A 16,423-nucleotide genomic window follows, 5' to 3' on the forward strand; every position below is an offset into this window, starting at 1 on the left:
ATTTGTCCTTCCAAAATGTCCTGGATTTCCTACACTGACCCAAGAAGATACATACACACACACACCACCACAACACCTCACATTCACAACATTCAGCATTGTATACCATCTAGGCCTCTCTTAACTTATCGTACTATAAAAATACATTGTTTACATACAGACTTGAAAGTAAGTGTGGCTTTTTTTTATATATCAGCCACACAAAAACCGCATTCTGTGGGGTAGATTAGTTTAACACAACTATGTGATCAGCAATCACAACACCAATTATCCCAAAAACACAGCACTCTAATGCAGTGGTTCTCAACCTTTTCAGGCCGCGACCCCAAAAATAATCATATTTTAACTGGGACCCCCCCCCCACACACACACACACACACACACACCCTGACGAGCACTAAGAATTGAGCCATTACATTTTGTACGACAGGATTCTATTGTCAAAATAGCAGATCTACATGCTCACAACGCAAGATCTGCTATTTTCACAATTTCTGTCTCTAAAATTTGAGAATTTGGCTAATGTTTAATTTGTCATTTTAGAGATGTGCATATACCCTCTATACACTTAAACCTTATGTTGGTTTGTTTACTGTTGAGTGAGAAAACAATGTTGCACATTAAGTAAATCATCTGGGGACCCCCCAAAATAATTTGAGGGTCCCGACCCATAGGTTGAGAACCACTGCTCTAATGGTCATTACACACCCGGAGCAACGCAAATAAATTATCCGAAAAAGCGTCACATCAAACTTTTATTTTGGTGACGCCTGCATACAAGTTGGTCATTATTGGTCGTTGCTCATTATTCAGCCTGAAAATTCGACCTTGTTTAGAAAAATAATCACCTCGTTCTAATTGCACTCAGTGTGCATGTACTCCTAACACAAACAGCAGTTTAAATGTGTGAATTAATCAACACACCCGGTAAGTACGGACCTTAAGGCTGCAGGCCACACTAACCCAGATAGTTTATTCCCCAAAAGGTGGAGACAGAAAACACCACCTTCAACAGGAGACTATTTGGATCTCCTCTACACTCAGGGCCACTTCCTTTTTGGGCCTAAATGACAGACTTCTACCTCTAAATACAAACACTAGAGTAGACCATAATGCAAGTTAGGAATGATGCAAGTTGGAAATGCCAACATCAACACCAACAGTTCTTGTTTTTTATTATTTGACTATGTCTTATATTTTACTGTATTGCACTTTGGTTTTGGTTTTAAATGTTCTCTCAATATATATAAAGTGGATTGAATTGGTTTGGATTCAAATGCAGCTTAAGGCATTTTCTAAATGTGTTTAAGCTAACAAGAAGATAACGGTAGCCTAAATGCTGCTGCTGACTAACAGTGTTGCGAAATGCGTTTTTCTGGGCAAGGAGAGAGAGAGAGAGCGCAAGGGACCCAGTGGTCCGAATATAAATATGAAACGGGTGGCTGTGTGCAAACGTGATTGACATAACATGAGGTTGATTTCTTTATTTATGTGCCCCCGAAATTCGCTCCTATATTCGTCCGAAAAAACGCAGCAGTGTGCAACGACCTTAATGCTTTGGAGCACCAAGGGGCAAATTGACATCTCAGGCATTAAGTGGCACTCGACTCAATGCAAATATTTAAATAAGTAAAGTAAGTAATCTATGTTTAGTATTCTTGGTCTAATTCCCACCTGTGATTACCTACCTGCAATACTACTACAGAAAAAAGCCTGTTTAATTCAGTGTTATGCATGTGTAGTCTACTTTTGACAGCAATGATACAATATGTAAATGTCACAGTTACATGCGTAATTTCATTTACATACAATATGTTGCAGTAAGCATGGTTTTTGATTATACTTTTTGTTTGCCTTCAGTTTTACCCTTCTTTTTCGTTAATAAACCTGTGTGGACAGAGAGAGAAAGTCTCCAGAGTTTTGACGGAAGGAAGGTGTTTATGCAGCTTTATACTGCCAAGTTATCTACTCTACATAACAAGGGCGGCACTGTCGGCACAGTTATGTTTTGTAACTGCATGTTACATTTTATTGGCCTGGCAGGGATATGAGTGTTCCTCTACCGCCAGTATGAGCTTGCTTAATATTTGCTAGTTTAATCTATGTATTGCTTAATGGAGGTACTCTAATATGCATGTTGTGACCTACTGCAGTGGTTCTCAACCTGTGGGGGGGGGGGGCTCCCCAAATTATTTTGGGGGGTCCCCAGATGATTAACCTAATGTGCAACATTGTTTTCTCACTCAACAGTAAACAAACCAACATAACGTTTAAGTGTATAGAGGGTATCTGCACATTTCTAAAGTGTCAATTTAAGGACTTTTTAATACCTCTATAATGACAAATTAAATATTGGCCAAATTGTCAAACATTGGAGGCAGAAATTGTGAAAATAGCCAATCTACAGTACATGCTCAGGAGGCGTTGCGAGCATGTAGATCTGCTATTTTCACAATAGAACTGTGTAATACAAAATGTAATGCCTCAACTCTTAGTACTCGTCAGGTAGGGGGGGGGGGGTCTCCAGTTAAAATATGATTATTTTGGGGGTCGTGGCCTGAAAAGGTTGAGAACCCCTGACCTACTGTATGCCACATGCCCACTTAAGATTATTTTAAATACACGCGTCTTCAATTTCAGTGTTAAACCCTGACTAGGACACCTTGAGTGGAAACGTGTCAAGCGTCCCTCCCTCCCTCCCCCTGCTGTAATAAATAAATAAATAAATATAATTTGCAGTGACCGCTGAGGGATAATTACCTCTCCGCAGCACTGACCCAGCAGCAGTGTCTTGCTCAGAGCGAGCTCACAGACACAGGGGAGCTGTTGGGGAGGTTAACCCATTTAGGCCTAGGATTATTGACTGCTTTAACTATTGAAAAATAGCAGATCTACAAGCTCACAGCGCGGCACCGAGTGCCGCGCTGCGAGCTTGTAGATCTGCTATTTTTGAAAAATCGTGAAAATGCGTGCAGATTTCTCAATATATATTTTTCAAAGCAGACTTTTGTAACTCAAATCTCTGCTTCTGGGGGGTCCCTGGAACAACATATTTTGAGATGGGGGTCTGCGGGGTCTTGTATATCTGCTATTTTTCAATAGTTAAAGCATAAAATAATGGTTAAAGTGGTTCAAATCTAACGCGACTCGGGCGCGTTCCCGGTATTTGAGAGTTAAGTGTGTTGCCCAGGGACACTTAACCAGGCAACACCAGGCCTGGAGGAGCTGCAGAACGGGCAGCGGGGACCTTCCCTGACGGATGCTCTACATCCTGAGCCCCTGCCGTCCTCTCCTGTCCAGGGCCTCTGCTGTTTTTTTTTTTTTTACAGTCAACCTGCCCTATCCCAGTGGTTCTCAACCTTTGTTTGTTGACCTCCAAAATAGTCATATTTTGCGGGGGACTGGGGAGTGGGGACCCCCCCACCACCACCCTGATGAGCACAAAAGGCCCTATCAGAGTACGGTCTGCGATGATAAGTCATCACCGCGGTGTCGTTTTCTAGCTATCACCTATGGCTTTGTGATGACATCACACCGTTGTACTTTACAATACAAACCCCAAAATCAATCCTCCAGTTCTAGGCAACACAGAAGGGGGGGAACTTTTTTTCTATTTCCACACAACTCCTCTAAGGTATATTAATGACATAGTTCAATATTGAAAATGGGTGGTCTTCCCCTTTAAGTACAATTTTGAGGTACTGTTACTTTACTTTCCTGGAGTATTTCCAATTCTCTATACTTTTACTTCTACATCACTATATCTCAACTTTTCTTAACATTAGTTACTAGTTATTTTCCAGATTTAGATTATTATTAAAAACATACATCAGTCACTTCAGCCCTATGTAGGCCTATATAGTGTATATGTCACGGTTTGTAAGAGAAACAGGACGGTCGAGAAACGGAGCACTCGTGGTGCCGCACGGGTGGAGCAAGCGCTCGCCACCACGTCGTCCTCCAGGCGGAGCCGCTCGATTGTCCACGACATTGCAAGCGGCGCGAAGGCCAGCGGACCTTGGTCCTGCTCTTCGCCCCCGAGCGCCGCAGGCGCGAGTGGCCGCGAGTTACGAAGCCGTGGTGAACGGCCTGGGCAAGCCCACGATAAACGCCCTGTCCAAGTGACTACAATGGAGCTAATGGCTAAGCTAGGCTAGGCTAGGTTAGGCTAGGCTAGGCTAGTAAATAAAGAAAGAGAGTCGCAAACGAGTGACGTCAGCGCCTTCACTAGTGAATGGCAGAGCAGTGGCTGTCGTCGCCATCTGGTGGAAAACAAGCGCTCTTACAATGAACGTCCTGAGTTAACCAAACATACTGTAACATATATATATTTTGGTCATTTGAAAATAGCCAATCTACATTTTTAACTTGTGAAATGGGACATTCTGCACAATGAGTACTTTTACTTTTGTTACTTTAAGTATATTTTGATACGTAATGATACTTTTACTTAAAACATGCGGGCACTTTTTCCATCACTGCTTTTTCATTCATGATTGCTTGAATCACTCTTCGTTTATTTCAACAAGAAGAAAAATTTTATTTTATTCCATTGTTGCAGCACATCCCATTTCTTCTTAGAATAATTGGCACAATGTCTGACATAACTCTAAGCCGCTGGTGTTAATGTCAATTAGCTCAAACAAAATGCAATACAGTCGTTGTGTCTCCGATTCATTGTCGGCAGTAGAAGCTCCAGGTGTCATGATCATGACATCAGAATCATGCGGTTATGAGGCCACATGAGACTAACACCTGAATAAACATGATTATCTTTGAGAAAACACACACACACACACACACACACACACACACACACACACACACACACACACACACACACACACACACACACACACACACACACACACACACACACACACACACACACACACACACACACACACACACAGGGGGACACATACAGAGGGATTACACAGCATCATGCAGTCACACGCACGCACACACGCACACACACACACACAGGCAGACACACACTGGCTACTTGGCCTCCACATCAACAACGCGGTTTGACGGCGGCACTTTCACACCCGCTAAACCCCCAAGCACAGACATTTACTCAAACAAAGCACCCCATTACCACCAAAACACAATGCCCCATGCCAGTGCGCGCCACATGATGGCTGGCTTAAGCACACTGACAGACTCCCCTTCATAGATGTGCATGCTCGCGCATGCGCACACCCACACCCACACACACACACCCACACACACACACACACACACACACACACACACACACACACACACACACACACACACACACACACACACACACACACAGATGCACTTGTGTGCTCAAATCCAGTAAAGGCTTGGAGCCACCTCGTCAAGTATATGTTAAGTACCTCTTTCACCCCAGGAGCCTGACAGCTCTAACAGATCGGGGCTGTTTGGTGCTGTGCTTAGGAGACTGGGGAAGCTTCTTCTATTTACCTCCAGTTATGAGCAAACAGCCTAGCAGTGGTCCTCTGCTGCCACTCTGTGGCCAAACGCCTTCACTGTAGACGGTTTGAGAGATCACAACACAACAGCTTAACACACAGCTCTGTCTAGACGAGATGTGTGCTCACTCTCTGTGATTTCAGGGAACTGCACGCAAGTAGTAACGGAGCAGCAATATCAGATATACCGACTGGAGATATACAGACCGGAGCCGATCCATAAACATGTTGGTTGGGAGATAAGGAGAAGGGGTGGGGATGACGGCCGGGACATCTTTTGTTACAGGAGAAGATGGCATCAATATAATGGAACTATGAAAACATTCGCCAGACATGACAGAGCTGGCATGCAGCACATTCAACAACAACAACACAACACGAATTCACCCTTTGTTAGCCTTCTGGTTGGTCCCTGACTGACCAACTAGCAGGCTCTATCTGCCTTGTCCCGCCCTGGTTCCGCCTTTTTTATGTTGAATTTGCTAAAACATAATTTTTGGAGAAATAAAAACATTTAAAAACATGCTGAGTCACTATACTGCCACTGAGCAGCTCCATTTCACTGAAACCAAGTTTGAAATGAGAATTGAATACACAGAATAACAATATGAAGCAACTGAATTACAATGGTAGTGGATGGAGTGTCCCACCGAATGTCCCACCAAGACACAGAAACCAATGGGTGTGAAGAGGGGCGGGACAACGGGCGGGACTTGACAACGGGTGAATTAGGCATTTGGCTGCATACATTTGAACATGCAGAGCTCAAAGGAATGCAAGAAAGACTGGATAACCCAGATTAAGGCACAGATTAGAATTAGGGGAAAGGTCATTTTGTTTTACGGGGAGTCAAGACTGGTATGAGCACTGTATGAGCGTTCATGGTTTGACTGGCTTTTTGCCTGATTAACCAAGTGAATGGAAACCAGTAAAGTACAAATCGTTGCTGTTGGGTACTTTTCAGGCAATGGTTCCAATAGTTCAAAACTTTTCATTTGTTATTAAATATTTATAAAAAACCCAAAGACAGACTTTATTATAGGATTTTTTTTTTTTTCAAAACAAATTTTCACGAATGGCAAAAACACTATTGTGCAACAATGTCACAGAAGAAGAAGAAAGGGCATTAAAGTTATACCATGTAACTTTTTTTATAAAACAAATCTTAAAATTGTCTTAACTGTTAAATCGCTAAAGTTTTAGAACACCCACTCCGTTATTTTCAGCTTCTAAAGCCTTCTCTTTATATGTTTTCTATGATCCTTGCCGGGGTCCGGATTTCGCGGAAAAATGACGTCATCTGTATCATCCGTATACGTTGTGTATACGTTGGCCAATCACATTGCGGATCATACACACATGATACACTACCGGCCAATCACAGTGCATCTTGCGTCTCTTCAGGAAATAGCTTGCTTCAACAGCTTTGTTTACACTGGTCTAGAAGTCTAGCATGTAACTCCACAACCACTGCTCGTAGAGGGACACGAGAGACCTCTATGGATGTGGTGGTCTGAAGGCCCGGTCCGCGGCGAAAAACGGCCGCAAAAAGCAGACGCGACCACGGTTTGCTATACTGCTACAGACCACTAGTTGAGCAACTTACACAGTATAGCTTTAAGTTGTGAAAAACTATAACAAAAAATAATATAAAACAAAATCTGCCCGACACGACGGTGATGATATAGTATGTATATAAGAATCAATAAAGCTGCGTGTTTGACTTATGATCAATCCAGGCAGTGTTGTAGAGCTATTTTTAGAAGTGGGGGAGGGGGGGGCACCTCAGACCATCCTCCCATCAATCATGTTTACTATACGACAGTGACACATCCGTAAACTGCTACTCTGAGAGTACACTATCCAGCCATTGACGGTTGTCCTATTGCCTGGCCCTTGGGTGAAAAAAATAAATAAAAATCAAACAAATAAAGTTAATATATAGACCTATATATATATATATATATATATATATATATATATATATATATATATATATATATATATATATATATACACGCATATATATATTCTGGGAAGCAACCTCTGTTTGTTCACATAACATGAGTTCATGAATTGAATACCAAGGACCTCTGACGTAAACAAGACCGTAAAAGGACTTATTTTGGGCGTTCTTTTAGGCAGGGTGTTTAACTGTACTTGTACTGTACTACATTATTTTTGTATTGACTATACTTGTACTGTTCTTCATTTTTGTCTAATAAAATATTCAATCAACCAATCAAGTTATAGACTATTCATAAAAACGCGAATGTCCTTGTCCGTCCTTGTCTCTCTCTCTCTCTGCTTCTGTCTATGCGCGTGTGTGCGTGCACGCGCGTGTGTGTGTGTCTCTCTCTATGTCTCTGTGTCTCTCTCTCTCTGTCTGTGCACCAGCTGCCCACTGTCAGATGAGATGGCAAAATCGGCAAAATCGTCTAAACTGCAACAGAACCTTAAAATAATTGCTCCGCTCGGCACATCCACTGTCAGATGAGATGGCGAAGGAAACAGTGAAGGCTACAGAAACAGGAGATAGGCTCCTGCCCTTTGGGCCTCATGGCTCGGCAGGGCTTACTTACTTACCATACTGATGGTAGGTAAGTAAGAAAGAACTATAGATTGTTGTTGTGCTGAACAATGTCCATCATGGCCTAATACAGTGGTTCTCAACCTGTTGGTCGGGACCCCCAAATTATTTTGGGTGGTCCCCAGATGATTAACTTAATGTGCAACATTGTTTTCTCACTTAAGTGTAAACAAACCAACATAAAGGTTTAAGTGTATAGGGGGTATCTGCACATTTCTAAAATGACAATTTAAGGAATTTTTAATGCCTCTAACATGACAAATTAAACATTGGCCAAATTGTCAAATATTAGAGGCAGAAATTGTGAAAATAGTAGATCTACATGCTCATAAAGACTCGCAACGCGAGGCGTTGCGAGCATGTAGATCTAATATTTTCACAACAGAACCGTGTTATACAAAATGTAATGCCTCAACTCTTAGTGCTCATCAGGGTGTGGGTTAAAAATAAAATATGATTATTTTGGGGGTCGCGGCCTGAAAAGGTTGAGGACCACTGGCCTAATAAACAAAAAGTAAGTAGAGAGACTTAATATGTTGACAGAATCTTCCATGTTTGCATTTGTTTACGTGTTAAAAGTTTTTCTTTTGAGATAAAGATTAATCGACAATATTTGCGCTTACGCCATTGGCTGGCATGACGTAGTGAACACACAAACCCAGTGTTCAACCAAAGTTGAACGTTGCTTTGAAGAATAAAGTATAAAATAAATAGCAGATGTGAGGGAAGCCTCACATGTACTCTAGTCTAAAGTACACAAGCACACTCACAAATGTGCATGTACAGTAAGCACATAATATGTGTGTAATAATATGTACACAGTCTGCAGCACTGCTGCCATGAATGACCAATCTCCCAATGTGTGTTTAGGGCTGTCACAATTATGACATTTTACTTGACTAATACTGTGCCAGATGCCAAAATGGCTCCAAGGTAGCTGTGCCGAGATTTTGTATGTTTTTCTTTACTATGCAATGAAAAAAAAATGATTTTTTTTAAATATTTTTTCCCCACAGAAACAGTTGTTGTGATTCAGTGGCAAAAAGAATTTTGTCAATCGGACAAATGGTTCCAGAGATAGAGCTGTTTGAATGAAAAAAAGTGTCCATCCACTAGAATGGACACACATGAACACCAGACCTGCCAACCCTGGCAAATTTTGGCGCCCGCAGCGCCCGCGCAGCGCCCGCGCAGCGCCCGCGGTGCAATTTTTGTTGTTTTCCCGCACAAAACAGCGTATATTTTGGGGGGTTCCATGCACCTTTTTGGGTGGGACCTTTACAGTTATGTTAACAAAATTTCACACCAGAAATGTAGCACATTGCATGTCTTGACTTACACTAATAGGAGGAGGCAAGATGTTAGAACAACCTTTTAAATAAAAATGCCATTTGGTCTGGAGAAAAAGTAGGCTAGTATTACCAGGCAATACAGTAATGTTGCTTTGGCAATATTGTTGACAAATCTTTAATAAAATATACTAACTGCACTTGCTCAGAGTTAGTTAACAATAGACTAGCAAAACAGTCTCACCAGTGACTTAATGAATGAACATACATCAACATAATCATGTTATTCAAATAGCAAAATAGCTTTACATTGTCAGGTAGGCTATTTACCTTTAAATATTTACCTGTGTCTTTGTTAAACATTGTTAATTGAGCAGCCTAAATAAAACCACCTTTCTGTGCATGATTTGCATGAAGTTGAAAGTATTCAACTCATGTAGGTTTCTAGTGCATTCATTAATTGATATATAGGCCTACATTGTGTATAGATCACATACCGTCTAGTCTGTATATTCATTCATAGAGGATACAGGCTACTCATTGTTAACAAACCATTAATGTCTTCATATATTCACAGGTGATAAATAACTTGTTCACCTTTAATGTTTTTGACAATACATATAGTCCTCCTAATTCATTAATTCATACTCATTTAGAGATAGCTTTAGAGATGGATATTTACTCTAAAGCCCAATCATGGTCAATGTATGTTTCAGTTTACTGTACTATGACCTGCGTCACAAGTTTTCCGACTTTGCTCGCGTGCAACACCGTCGTATGACGAAGTACAGTATAACACGGGCTTCATACACAACAAGCTGTAGCGGTGGCGACCGCAGTTTAATAGTGTAATATTATTGTACGTTTATATATTACCTGTTATACTACAGGCAGCATTGTGGGGGGCGAATTGTCCCTGTGCAACTGCATCGACTCCGACGACTCGCACAACACGGCCATTCTCCGTTTATCTAAATTAATCTGATTAATATCGCCGATATATGTACAAACCGAGCGGCGACAGCTGACTACATGCTGACATGAAACCAAAACAACTCCTGTTTCCATCCGGTTAAATTCTTCTTCTGACGACAAAAAAGAGCATACCTTCTGTTCTAGTGCTCCCCAGCGCCATGCGCCCATTCACACACCATTCAAGTGGTGCCTGGGAGGAACTACACGGCAGGGACCAAAATGTTTTCACTTCAATAGTGTGCTGCAGACTCTTGCAAAGTTGCGTAGCAATGAGGGGAAATAGCGTACCTGCGTATTGACACTTAAAATGCGTGCTGTTTACGCAAAATGCGTATAGGTTGGCAGGTCTGGAACACACATTTTCTCAATCAGCTAAACGAGGGAGCGAACACACAAACAGAGAAAAGCATCTCTCTGATCTCAGGTAATTTTGACATCTTTAAAAAAAAAAAAATATATATATATATATTTTTTTTTCTATGTAAAAAACACAAAAACCGTCATAAGCCGTCATTGGCACACATGGCTATTGGAAAAAAACGCATAAGCCGTCATTGGCACAGAATGAGTTAATAGTCACTCAAATAATTACGATTAATGTTTTAATTGCGTTTCTGTCGTTGAAAATTGGAACATATGAAAAAAGGAGGATGAAACATGAATAGTGGAAATCTACAAGCTCGAAGCACAATCTACAAGCTCAAAGCACATCACATCGTGACACGTTTTGAGCTTGTAGATCTGCTATTTCCACTATTTTTCAAAAATGCTTGAAAATAATATGAAAGTGTTTCAACATGAAATGATTTTGACGATTGTGCAAAAATGATTGTGATTATCTCAGATCATTGCAATAAGGCTATTATATTAATATAATATTTGTGACTTTTCAGTGCATTTTCAGTGGATAGAGCCATTTTTAAACATGCATTCGTAAATTAATCATATCTGCTATATCATAGTGTCGAGTTCGTAAACTGGTATGCTACTTTGAAAGCATAGTATACTATGCGTTCCGAGTTAAAATCTGACAGCTTCGCATTTGCCATTTCAAAAGGGATGGCTAGGAGTGATTTAGATTTTTCCCCATAACCATAACCACATTTAAAGGAGTCAGTTTTCAAAGCTGCCTGTGATTCTAAACCATTATCGCATCTGATTCTTGCAGCCCTTGTATGACCTGCAGAGGGCAACAATGAGCCTCCATGGACAACTTCAGAGATAATTTTCTCGTTCTTTTTCTTTTTTCAGATAGGCAACAAAATTCATTGACCAAAACAAAATAAATATATACCGGTATATATATATATATTATTTTTTGCTCCGCAGTCAAAGATAGCGTACAGGCAAGGCTTGAAACCGTATAGCAAACCAGAAGCAGGAGCCTCAGAGTATGGACAGTGGACACAGATATAATTTCACATGGCTGGCAACTGATAGGGAGAGTGGTCCACAAAACAATAGCTGACTGACATGCAGACAGACTGGCGAACAAGCAAATAGTAGCCTTCACTATTTGTGTCCTGAGACAACCTTCCACAAGTCTTTTTTTATTTTACTTTAATGGCTAGATATAGTAAATATCTCCTCCATCCATGTCTTCACAACACTAAAGAACTCTTGATAATGTATTGAAACTAGAATATCGGCGGGCGAATCCTAGAGTTCGCACGCTTCGCGTGCTCACATGCACACACACGCACAACTGCTCCAAGCCATGTTGCCCACAAAAAGCACTGTTTCTTCATGTATTTTGAGTGTGTGTGTGTGTGTGTGTGTGTGTGTGTGTGTGTTTGTGTGTGTGTGTGTGTGTGTGTGCCCTCTTGTAACCTGAGACTCTCTCTCTCTCTCTCTCTCTCTCTCTCTCTCTCTCTCTCTCTCTCTCTCTCTCTCTCTCTCTCTCTCTCTCTCTCTCTCTCTCTCTCTCTCTCTCTCTCTCTCTCTCTCTCTCTCTCTCTCTCTCCTCTCTTCTCCCCCTGTGCAACTGACCCCCCCCCCTTCCCTCTTGTAACCTGAGACTCTCTCTCTCTCTCTCTCTCTTGCTCTCTAGCGAATGAGCGGACGGCATAGGGTGGGGGCCAATGATAGAGTTATGGGCGGTATTCCCTACGTTCTACCTACATCGGACGTTCTCCCTACCTACCGCTTGGAAGTGGGATGCGGCTTTAAGCCAATTGTAAATATAAGATAATGTCACAAATACACAGGCGTGAACTAGTAAAGGGCCATTCATAGTTCACACTTGACTTAAAATGGATGGCATAGTTCACACATTTACAATGAGTTATCGTTAGTGCTCAGTGTGAATGGCCATTTACTCAGTGAAAAATAAATTGATACAATTTGACACTTTGAAGCAAATTAAAAAACGCAATCTAAGAAAACTAAGAAGAGTGTTTGTTTACTTGTTTCACAATATCAGTCATCAACAAACCATTTTCGTTGTGCAAAAAATGAAAAATACTAGTAAATTAAGAATAGCATTAGTACCTCAGTTGTACTCGCCCACAAGCATTAAGCAGAGCACTTGAGGACACAGGGTGAATGAAGGACATGCTCAGGTGACGTAAAAGCAGATCCTAGACAAGGATATCTCTGAGTCTGACTGAGAGTCAACAGTGCAGACTTCAGCCAATGATCCTCCATTATGGCAATGCTGTCATCTTAAAGAAATTCATATAATTCCTATGAAGTTAAATATTCAAGCTGTTCCAGGGACAATGGATCACGATAAACGATAACAACAACGATTATTGATTGCTTCATATTACAACTGTGCCATCGTCTGTTCAAAACTATCCAATACATTCTATTCTATTCCTCTGTGCAATAATCCTGCGTACTTCGCAGCCCAAATCCTCTGCTTGAGTTTAAATATATAATATAAACAAAACGACTCGTCCACTTTGACTTCACTTTCTCGTCTTTTCCCATCTGATCTATCTACAGTATGTACACATTTTCTTTCAATGTTTTCTTCTTCACTCCACCATGTGAAAGGTGACAACATACTAGGCTAGTATCAACTGTCTTCTCCTCCATCTGTCTGTCTCTACTGTACTTCTGGACAGAGGTGACTGTACAACTTGCTTTGCCAAGTGGTTTGCTAAAACTGACACAGTTTTCACATGAGCATTGCAGGAACACAAGGACGCCTCAGGCTATGACAGGAATGCCAGAACGTACTGGTATTTTGGGGTGGATAAGGCCTTTAGGTTTTAGCTCAGTTAACTGTGTTAAGTCACTGGCTGTGTTTATGCTTACTGAAAGAACTGCTCTAACCTTTGTTAAATATTTTATCATGGTGGGGGAAAAAAGGAAATAGTAATCACTGCTAAAGTGAATTAAGCTCCACGCACGCGCGCACACACACACACACACACACACACACACACACACACACACACACACACACACACACACACACACACACACACACACACACACACACACACACACACACACACAGGTCAAGAACAGGACGTGATTTGGTGTAGTGTTTGGAATACATGACATTGTGTTGTTGCGACCGTAGGTCGCAGTTTAGTATCAAAACCTCCACCGGCCGTCCGTCGGTCGGTCGGTCGGTCACACGTCACACGTCACACCTTTGCCCTGCTCATATCTCCGCATCAGTATGACATCACACCACATCTGTACACAAACCTTTGTGTACGTTGCTGTGGCAACAGTCTGTTGTTGCTGGTCTGTTAGTGTACGTTAGCAACCACCTTAGCAACCATGGTTTTACCCTAGCAACCAACTGTTTACCCTAGCAACCAACTGTTTACCATAGCAACCATGTTTTTTTACCCTAGCAACCAACTGTTTACCATAGCAACCATTTTTTTACCCTAGCAACCAACTGTTTACCATAGCAACCATGTTTTTTTTTACCTTAGCAACCAACTGTTTACCATAGCAACCATGTTTTTTACCCTACATCCCTCCATATATGGAGATAACCGACGAATCTCACTAAGTCTGACCTCACAAGCCCCATATTTGGACACGAACAACATATAACTCCATATATAGAGACATAGCTGCTGACATCAGTATGACATCACACTGCTGACATCAGTATGACATCACACCGTACACAAATGACCCTTATATAAGACCGGCATTATCTACCGACAGATTGTGGAGATAAGCGACCAACGGTCGCTTATCTCCCGAATAGGGAGTCTTACTGGTTTATGTACTGTAGAACACTGAGCTCATGTTCCAGCTTAGATACCTGAAGGAATATGCAGGCAAAGCGACAAGGCAACATGCCTTCCCAAAGAGGAACCAAGGGGCAGTGTTTAAAGTTAAAGTCCCATGGGTTACTGACTGGTCATACTGTAGATGACTACACACTGTAAACAGTGACACTTGTAAAACAAGTCACATGACTAAGGGTAAGGGCCGATGCATACTCAACTTTTAGAGATTAATTTATTTCGGTTCGGTTCGGGAATCACAAAATCTCTGTTGCATAGAACAGCCGAATTAATGAGGGTGGTACCCGCCCCCGAACCTCTGAATGACGTCATATTGGAGTTTTGACAGAGCCAGACCGAAATAAATTCGTGTGGAGTATGAATCGGCCCTAACCCCTCAGTGTTCTCATTCTCAATCAAGAGGACATGTGTCCATCTGCAAAAAAATCATAAAATATATTGCAGCTCCAACAGGTTTTAAAATGGCAAAATCTGCTACCTTGAAAATTTGAAAGTGAGAAAACTTCCTCTTTCCTTGGGCTGTATGTGTTGAACCAGGGGGTCATCAGCGTTACTACAGGGGGTCCTTCAAATCTTTGAGTGATAGAAAGTTCAAGTGGTTAAAAACATAAATTGACATGAATCCAAAATACACTGATGATTGTGCTGTCAAACAATGAAACTATATGGAATCTATGATAAGGTGGTCTATGATAAGGGGGTCCCTGCTTCATCTCTCTCTCAACTAAGGGGTCCTTGGCCTGAAAACGTTGAAGACCCCTGTCCTAAAACATTACCCCCAAAGTTGCCCAGGCAGGGCATGAAAGTCCAGAGTCTTTTTTCTGTCGTTGACTCGAAGTCGGAAGTAGTCACAGTGTTATAAGTGGCATACCTCTTTCTAAATAGATAGCTCTACATTTAGAGAGTATATCTTGAAAACCTGAAGTGAACTGGTTTAATGCCCTTGTTTAAAGTGGACGTATATTTCTGGGGTTGATCGATCTTGCCTGAAACAATGGAACTAGTTGGCTTAACCAAAGGTTCAAATGCCAGCCACCCCCGCTCCGTGACCCCCTGACACACTGCACTCCAGGCAGGCCTGATGAAAGGTAAAGGTCAAATTCCAACAGACAGAGACAGTGAAAGGGCATTTTTCAGTAGGAGAATTAGTGCTGCTGCTGCTACACAGGTTTTTAACTGCTGTAAGTCTTAACACAGTGTTAGAAACAGTCATTCTGAAAATTACATCACTGCAATGCAGTCATTACAACAATGCATGCCTTTCTTTCTACTGTTTTGAGTGCTCATATAACAGTTATAAATCTGTGTCAAGGCCTACTCATTTCCCACACTTAAAATTAATCAGGAATCATCAATAAGGGAATCCGTAAAGAATGATATTGATGATGAGCTGTGACACTAATAGGATAGGTATATATATATATATATATATATATATATATATATATATATATATATATATATATATATATATATATATATATATATATATATATATACAATCGTATCAACTCCCATTCCTATCTGAGAGTAAAAAAAAAAAAAGAAAAAAGTATTCTGAGCATTTACTACTACCGGACAGGATCACAACTTTTCCAAGAAAACTACAGTCGTCACTCGTCACCTAGACACATAGACAGGATGGAGATAGAGGATACGAACAGGTCAAATAATCAAAAAGACAAATAGCATAGCATAGTACCAGGAGGTATAGATGTACAGTATATGAGGTCAGAAGTAACAATAGCATTAAATGCAGATGTGTTCATATGGTGCCGCTACAAGGCGAGATTAAAGTAGCAGAGTACAGTACATAAGGTACAGCTCACTAGAACAGAGTTCACTAGAACACTAACAGATATGCGGATCACTAGA

General features: G+C 41.2%; 1 protein-coding gene across 1 annotated transcript in view; it reads right to left on the reverse strand.

Annotated features, from left to right (window-relative positions):
* LOC308297681 (pyruvate carboxylase, mitochondrial-like) overlaps window positions 1–16,423 on the reverse strand; it is a 550,569-nt gene that overhangs the window by 517,649 nt on the left and 16,497 nt on the right. The window lies entirely within an intron of this gene.

The sequence above is a fragment of the Nannobrachium achirus genome (assembly GCF_963921795.1).
Source record: "Nannobrachium achirus genome assembly, chromosome: 14".
Taxonomy (NCBI): Eukaryota; Metazoa; Chordata; class Actinopteri; order Myctophiformes; family Myctophidae; genus Nannobrachium; species Nannobrachium achirus.